Source organism: Protopterus annectens, chromosome 3.part1, assembly GCF_019279795.1.
Source record: "Protopterus annectens isolate FY-2018-M chromosome 3.part1, PAN1.0, whole genome shotgun sequence".
NCBI classification, from domain to species: Eukaryota; Metazoa; Chordata; order Ceratodontiformes; family Protopteridae; genus Protopterus; species Protopterus annectens.
Genome location: NC_056732.1, coordinates 1,718,552,248 through 1,718,561,628, shown reverse-complemented (window position 1 = coordinate 1,718,561,628; position 9,381 = coordinate 1,718,552,248).

Genomic DNA, 9,381 nt, shown 5'->3' with positions numbered 1-9,381 from the left:
CTGGCCACGTGAACACTCTAAGCTATGCCCAAACCATTTGGAGCAAGTGGTGCTGCGCAAACAAGCACACTGAGCACAAAAAATCCTAAAAGTAACATGACACACTGCCTGATGTCATCCACATCCAGTGGGAATATCAACACTGTGTAGGAGCCTACACAAAGTGGATATGTGGACACGATTGCTCCCTTTAGGGATTCAAGAAATGCATTGCATTTATCCCTCTTTTGCATAAATATTCATGCTGACAGCCTGGAAACTACAAGGTTTATAGCCATGCGAGCTGGATAACAGCATGAATACACCAATGTACAGACCCAACGCAAGGTCCTACAGTATATTTGTCTAATCTAGTGTTATTTATTATTATTTTTTTTTATTTTTCTGTTAAGCATGTTTGTACAATGTGGCATATAGTGCAAACATGCAGAAATTAATACAAAAGAAAATTTTATTTCACATAAACTCTGCCTTTTTCAGACATCCACAATGTATGTTTTGCACATTTATGTATGTGATCAACTTTTTCAGGGGAGTTATGTCCGTATTTGTGGATTTTTATATCCTCTTCTTTCCATGTAGACTCCTGTATGTGGAAAATTTCTACATACACTACTAACATGGACACAGAGTTTACACAAATGCCTTACAGGTTGTTGGATCACTGCACGTGGCTAATTTCTATGAAATTCACCTGCCTAAGCCAAAATTTTCATTGCACAGAAGTTTCCTTATTTACGTGTGTTTGCACGCCGCTAAGCAGGGTTTACCGAATCTGAAATTGTTTGCATCTGTGTACACATCAATGCATACATGGAAAAAAATGTATGTAAGCTTTACTGAAGTCCTTTTAAAATATAAAACTGCAGCACCAGCTTGCAAAATCCAACACTGTAGTAGAGCAAATGCAATATTACTTATAAGTCTCTAAGGAAACTAACAACATTGATCACAAAATGATAAGCTGTTCTTATTATCAGAGTTATAGATGTTGCTGTGTAGCGTAGGTTAACATTAGAGGAAATGTTATTTTTGTAAATATTCTTTACTGAAATATTTTGTTGAGGGAAAACATAAACCAGTATTTTCAGATCATACACCCACACATACACTTCTCCCTTAAATCTCCCAAGAACAAATTTTCAAGGTGCTATCTAAGGAAAAGAACACTACATCTATGGGGCCAGTTATATCAGGTTGCCTACTGGTCAGTATAAAACATGACTTGTCTGATTCCTCATAGAAGCAATTTAATATCAGCCTCAAAAGTAGCATAATGTCTGATGAATGGAAGACAGCAACAGCCATCTCTTTTCACAAAGTCAGGCCTTCTGCAGACCCAGGTAGTTATAGATATATAAGCCTTACCTGTCTCATCTTAAAGGCTATGGGAAGGATCATTATGCAGTTAATAAACATGAATATACTGTAGGTTGCCTATAGACTCAAACCAATCCAGCTGATTTTTTCAAGGACAGGTCCTGCCTTCTTAACCTTGTTGACTTATTTGAAAAAGCTACTGAAGTAATAGTCAAAGCCAAAATGGTGAACACCACATATCTAAACCATGTAAAGGCATTTGATATCATTCCACACTCAGGTATTGTACATAAACTCTACCAGCTAAAGGTCAATCCCTATGTGACTCACTGGATAATAAAGTGGCTCACAAACAGAACCCAGGAAATTAGGCTTGATGGCTCTACCTGCACCAAAAGGTCTGTCACTAGTGGTGCACCCCAAAGTATAGTCATTGGGCCACTTTGCATTTGGCATTTACTTCTTGGAAGACAAAGCATTGGTTAAGGGTTTGTGACTGACTAAGTCTACAGATGACTGCAAGACTGCAAACTTGGTACCATCATAAACTACCCAGAGGACACTGTCCCAAACAAATAGCTGGTGTCAAAACCATGGACTAAAACTAAATACCATGAAATGTATAGCTATATCTTCCGGCAAGCATGACTCCTCTTGTAAGTATCACATTGACAACACATCCCAGAAAACTGATTCTCTGGTTAGTGAATTGGAAACCTATATTGACAATGAACTGTCCTTTGATCACTAAATATCCACAATTGTAAAGGAGTCTTTTTTTATTATACAGCTTATATCTAAAGGTATTGTATCCAGATCTAGTGATGTAATCATTCCACTGTACTTGGCACTCATTAGGCCATTCATTGGGTATAACACCTCTATCAGTATGTACCTGTCAAAAAACTTGTCACAATTAAAACAACCACAATACTTTCTTCACTAAAAAAAAAATCAAGACTTAATTTGAAAAAAAATTATGCAGACCATTTCAAAGCCTTTTCCCTCTACTCAGTAGCATATAGACTACTTATAGAGCTTCAACAGACCCTGTTCTGTCAGCCCTATTACTAATCTACAAGTCCAGTAGTATAATAAACACCTGCTCATGTAGTCGCAATCTCTTTTGCAAAGTAAATAGAACATGGTGGAGGGATAGGTATATATTACAGAGAATACCACTTGTATGGAGCTATCTTCCACTCCATGTAAAACAGAGTACTTCTCTTGTTATTTGTCTTTTCGGCTTTTCCCAGTTAGGGGTCACCACAGCGGAACTCCAGTCCACTAATGATCTAGTGATTTTTATGGTGCCGAGTTGCCAGCCCGACACCCAACCTTCAGTGAAGGCACGCACATTCACGCATGTCTTTCAGAGGCCACTCGACTGCAGGGAGGACATGCAGACTCCACACAGAAGGCACTCCAGCTGAGAATCGAACAGGAGAACCTCTTCCTGTCAGGCAACAACACTACCACTGTACCAACAGAGTACTTCTCTTAATCTATTCAAATGTAATTTGGATGAATGGATGGGTAACCACAAATTCAATCCCTGGTTTAGCATCCCTGTACCTAATGGATAGAAGAAACATGTAAATGTTCCACCGTATCCTTATTCTGCCTGTTTCTGAGTTGTTCATATACAAATTACAATGGCTAAAAACTAACATAGGTATATGAGATTAGGCTTCTGAAGATCCTCACAGACCAATAACCTAATAATTAACTATGAACCACTGAAAAACATCAATAACATATTACATAATTTGAAAATGCAACAGTGATATTCCTGTAAAATGAAGTGTTACTGGTAATTTGTTCACATTTTACTGATAGCTCACCAGAAGGTAACCCATAGACACACACACACACACACACACACACACACACACACACACACACACACACACACACACACACACACACATACACATTTGCTCCTCAATCCTTTGATGTCTGACTACCCTGCTTCCCAAATGGCTTATTTGTTCATTTGTTTCCTATGATCTGAGATCCCTATGGTCTATTTCTTCTTCCACTGAGTGAGAGTCATTTGATAAGTAAGATGATGTCATCTAAACAAAGCTTTGGGGGTTGCTTTAAGCTTAGCCATTCCTACTTCTCATGAACAGGAATACTCTCAGGATTCAAAATTAAATGAGTCTTAGTAAGTACACGTCATCTATTTCCTAAGTTGACAATACCCCTCAATAGGCCCTGTTGAAGTTACCACTTCTATAATGTTTTTGATCTCCACTGGGGGGGGGTCTCTCATGGAATGTGTACCCCGGTTATCCACGCTCTCCCCATTTCCTGAGAGAGGAATTGAACTTAGGTCATCTGTCTAATAATTAAGGACTTTATACTTCTACTGACCTGAGCTGACAATAAACTGTACTATGTATTAACTGATAATTTATGATATAAACACCAGATTTTTATGCTTAGCAAAGACACATTATTATTGGAAGGGATATACCACACTTACATGTCAGCTTTACTTGAAATTTACCCATTTGCATTTGACCAGAAGGTAGAAATAAAGAAGAATTGTTTATTCATTTATTTATTGGCATTTTGATTAGCAGGAAAGTCTAACTGTATAGGTGCCCATTTTCAGTGGAGACCTGGGTGGAAAAACTCCAAAGTATTACCAAAACACAATAATTTTATAATTTTACAAAATAATGCAAACATATATACAGTTTAAATAATTATACCAAATTAGACATCATGTGAATACATTTCTTAAGAATGGATGCAACTTATATAACAATGATTTAATATTTAGAGAAATTGTAGCTAGTTTAAAGAAATTAAAGGCAAGTTACTAAAATATGAACAGGAACTGCAATATGAAGTGGGATAAAAAAACAGGCTTATGACATATTTAGATACAGAGTCAGGGATGGGAAAATGAAGTAAGTGAATAAATAAGGGGGAGGAAGGAGGTATAATGTATGAATAGGTATTCATGTTTATCGCTATAGGTTATCCTGGGGGATGAGTATTCCTATTTATTTGCCTTGATGTTGTTCTAATTAGTTTTGATGATATTTATTATTTGAAATGATATCAGCATAATTAATTGAAAATAATAATGCAGTTCAAAATATTTTAAAGGTATTTTTAGCTTTGGTGCAAAACACATGATTTTTATTTGCAGATATTTAACCCCACAGTTTACAAATGATAAGTAATATAGCAGGAAAACATATTATAGTCCAGTGTTAATTTTTTTCCCAGACACCTTTATTAAATTATCACTTGTGACATAGGCACATTTACATTCATATAAAAGTAATCAAATGATATTAACAGAACAAACATTATACTTCACATATATTGCTATATATCATATAACCTAAGCAACATTATTTTGTCTGTTTTTCCCCACTTGGATAAATATGGGATGCTATGCTGAAGTTAACAAAAGAATGCCCAGAACTTGGACAATATGTACAATTTTATAAAAAGATTTTGGCACAAGTTTTGTATAGCATTTTATAAATATGACTGCCTGTTTACAAAAATGAGAAATAGAAGATGTGATGGGGGAATGGAACCACTGCCACCAATGTGGCACTCAGGTGGCAAGATGCCACCAGCTTTGATGTTGGGATGGCTTTTACCACTGGGGTTTTAATACCATCCCTGCCAACCAAGTGTGAAGTAACACCAAGACAGTGCACAATAGTCTGTTTCAATAATTTACAAAATACAAGCTAGCCCAAGGGCATTAAGGGAAAATGCACTGCCAGCCAATGCCATACAGCTTTGCATGTTACACATAGTATTTCTAAATACAGAACAGTTTTACACAATGTGTTTAGTATTACAAAATGCAGCTCATTTTACTTCACTAAAATTAGTATTACCAATTATGTGGGCTCGATATTGAAATGTTGGAACTCAAAATGCCAAGTGCCAATAAGCCAAAAAAAAGACCCATAACATGGGACAAGACTGAATCTCAGAAATCGTTCTTCTCCTTTAAACTTCTTTTTGCACGGGGACCAAGCCTCCAATGCACCCCCTTCATGTGGTGGACAAGACTCCCACATCCCTCAAAGAATACCATCTCCATAATTGCCATACCTTGGAGAAAAGGGAATATTCTAAGAAATGGCATCTTGGGCTTAGTATAAACAAGTCCATTCTTTTGGCCACTCGGTCTCCATATTTTGGGACTTAGTGGGTCCCAACATTTCAAATGATTACCGACTCGGTGCTATGTTTAACAACCTGACAATTATGAAACCATGATAACTGCCAAATACAGCATACGCAAAGCTTTCTTAAAATCCTTTTTAGATGCCAAAAGTATTATTCTATACAAAAAAAGACAGTATTGTCTTATCTGAGCACAGTGTTGTTACCCTCAACAACTAGTCAAAATCAAATTGTTGTTTCATCCTAGCAAGCAAGGATGAAACAGGATGAAAGAAAAAAAACATTCAGAACTATTTTGATGCAAATTTGAAAGTTTCCTGCCTTATGATCAATCATACTCATCTGGCTTCCCTATACAAGCTTGAGGAGAAAATGCACCAGCATCAATAGCTCAAAAAAAAAAAAAAAAAGATGAGCTGTATAAGGCCAAAGGCTGTTTACCACAGGAAATCATTGCTGGTGTGATGGTGTGATTTCTAACTGTGCACTGGCAATGATTCACTTTTTTTGGATATTTCTCCTTTCTTTTATTTGGTATGACCACATGGGTGGTATATATACATTTTGGAGTGTGGGGTGTAGGGGGGGGCTTCCTCCCCTTGCAAAAAAAAAAAAAAAAACAAGAAAAAATGATTTTTTTTCCTCTTGGTTTTTGGTCCTTTTTTTATTTGTTCCTTGGAAACGTTATTTCATAGTAGAACCTAGTCATCCTGCATTAGAAACAGTCATACTCATCATGCAATAGAAACTATTGTGATCACTGAGCATTAAAAACATTATGGTAATCCTGCTTTACAAATCTTCATTCTCATTCTGAATTATAAACTGTCGTGAATATCACATTTTGACTCATCTCTTGTCCAGCAGTATGGTAAATGGTGGCCAAAATTCCAGGTCATTTTCTGAACGATCTGCAGAAATGGTGAGTCATTATCTCAATTTTAATTGATTTAGCAATATACAGAATTGAATTCTGTAGCAGTGAGTACACTGTTGCTGGACATATCTAAACAATCCTACTTTGGTTTGTGATTTACTGTGAAGTTGACTGGTAAGAGAAATTTTATTTGGATTTATATTTTATATGTTATCACTATTTTTCACTGTTTGTAAGTAGGAAGGGATAGCTTGTTAACAAGATTTACTTTGATTTATATTTTGTTGTTTTACATTTAATTTCACTGTTGGTTGTTAGAAAATGATAGGTTTTAGACAGGCAAGCTCTAGCCACCCCAAAGGGCCTAGACAGCTATAAATTCACACAGACTGCAGAGAAGTAACTCCTGAGCATATCTAAACAATCCTACTTTGGTTTGTGATTTACTGATCTTTACTGTTAAAAAAAAGTGTGACTGCGGGTGATCGTGACATAAGGGCATTACAGCTTTTATCTGGATTGCAAAACTTGCATAGTCAGAACAACTTTACTCTACTGCTTTCATATTTAGTTGTATATTGCTTGTGTGATTTTTGTCATAGAAGTTGTCTTACATTCTCTTTTTTGAATTCTGTGGTTACTAATTTTGATTATTCTTTTCTATTACAATATTTTATTTGTTTGAAGCTGAACATGGATTCCTTAAATGAGTATGCAATTAATGATTTGCTAATGCACAAATATATTGTACAGTGTAATAAATGCTATGTATATTTAAAGGTAACAGCTGATAACACTGGTGATCTGTGCTCCTCGTGTCAAAAGTTGGATGATTTGCTTACAATTGTTAGAAGAAAGCTAGACTTTATGATGGTGACTGCACTTGTGCTATTGGCATGGCTTGGAGAACTGTTGTTCCATATATTAATGACTGGACTGTTGAAGTAAACAATGTTAGGCAAAGAATAAATAGAACACATTTAGGAAATTATGCTTCTATTGTCTGCAAAGATCATTCGACCCCTATGAAACAAGATGATTTCCCTTACAACTTTGGAATTCTGGATGCAAGTATTCAGCAATCTGAGGATCCAGTTTGTTTAGAAGGAAACAAAAAAAGAAAGAAAGGAAGAAGTTCACAACAAATAATGAGGAAAAAGAAACTGATTAATGACTGTAAAGGAAAGAGAATACATAGTAAAAAGGACACTGCATTGTTTTGTAATACACAGGTGACAGGAAATGATAATATGTTTCTATCAGAAAACCTTCAGTCTACAGAAGAAGGCATTATTTTACCACAAGACAAGGTAGAAAAAAAGAGGCAATGGGCAGGTGAAAAGGAAGAAATCAAGGGTGAACTTGGAAGGATTGAAGAATATTAATGTAAGAAAAAAACAAGAGAAAGACAGATGTTGACTACAGGGCTCAAGCTGTGGATTTCCAATATCAGCTGGATGAGAATTTAATACACAATGAAAACGATGGGATTAATAAGATTAATGGTGATGAAGATCTATCCTTCGTTACAACTGATAGATCAGAAATGACTGTATTAGAAGTTGAAGATTCTTCAGAGCTGGCCAACAAATACATTATTGTAATTGGAGATTCAGTTATTAGAGGAACTGATAGTTATATTTGCAGAGAAGATAATGAACATTGAACAGTGTTATGCTTGCCAGGAGCAAAAATAGAAGATGTGAGACAAGCCTTGGAATGCCTTAATGTAAGGAAGTACGATCCAATTTTATTCATGTCGGTACAAATGATGTCATCTTCAGGGATTCTCTGACTGTTAGAAGGGAACTGACAGCCCTCTTAGTATAGGTTGTACTGGTGTTAGGATGTATTTTTCACAAATCACCTATAGAAAGGATAGTCAGGTCACTGTGAATGAAAATATTTTTGGGGTAAATACCTATATGGAAAGAATGTCCTGTTTTAAAAGATGGAAATGTGTAGCGCATCCAGACATAGTTTTGGGCATGCATGTGTTCAGACGGGATGGAGTGCGTTTGTCAAGATCAGGGAAGAGAATTTTTGTAGCAGGTATTTTGCAATATTTGACAAACACTAGGCAGGATTTTTGCTAGGCCAAAAACTGAAGAGTCCACAGATATCAACATTTGATGCATCTGTGATGGTTATTAATGCTAGGAGCATTGATAATATTTTTTTTTTTAATTGGAAAATTTGCTACATTCCCACAAGACTGATGTTGTTATTGTTCATGAAACATGGTTAAAGAACAATGACTGGAAACCAGTTCTGTCAGGGTATAAATGTTTTTTAATGTAACAGACATTCTAACAAAAAATCAGGTGGTGGTATTATGATAGGGATTCAAGATAACTATGAGACCAGTGATTATTACATGTTCAGTGATAACACCAATATGATAGACTGTGTAACTATGACAATAAAGACAACCCTGGAACACAGAACAATTGTTGAAGTGTATAGACCACCAAAGTCAAGTGCAGATGACCTAAAGGAATTCATGCATTTCTAGCATGAAACACAGGAAGTACGTTTTACCACCATTGATGTGCAGTGATCATGGGGTTATAAAGGTTCATTTGTTGCTAGATAATTCTGCTGAACTGAAGCCTAAATAAATGCACAGAAGGTTAATTACAGATTATATGGAAGCATATAAGAAATGGAAGAGAGGTTTAACTACAACTTTGAAAACTGAAATAAAAAAACTGGGCAAACAAATTAAGCATAGTGTAAGACAAGATCAAGAAACATTTGAAGAAAATGTATACAAATATATTGAGCATAAAAGGAATCCTTTTTATAGATACATAAGATGTGGAAGGAGTACAGACATGCAAATTGATAAACTGTGTGCAGATTCTAAAATTTATTCTCAGACACAACAGATTATAGATATATTCACAAAATCTTATACAAAGCAGTTTGGCTCCACAAAAGGGGTGGTAAGTTGTCCTAGTGACATCCAGGTAACCCCAGATACTGGAAACAAATTAGAGTATATT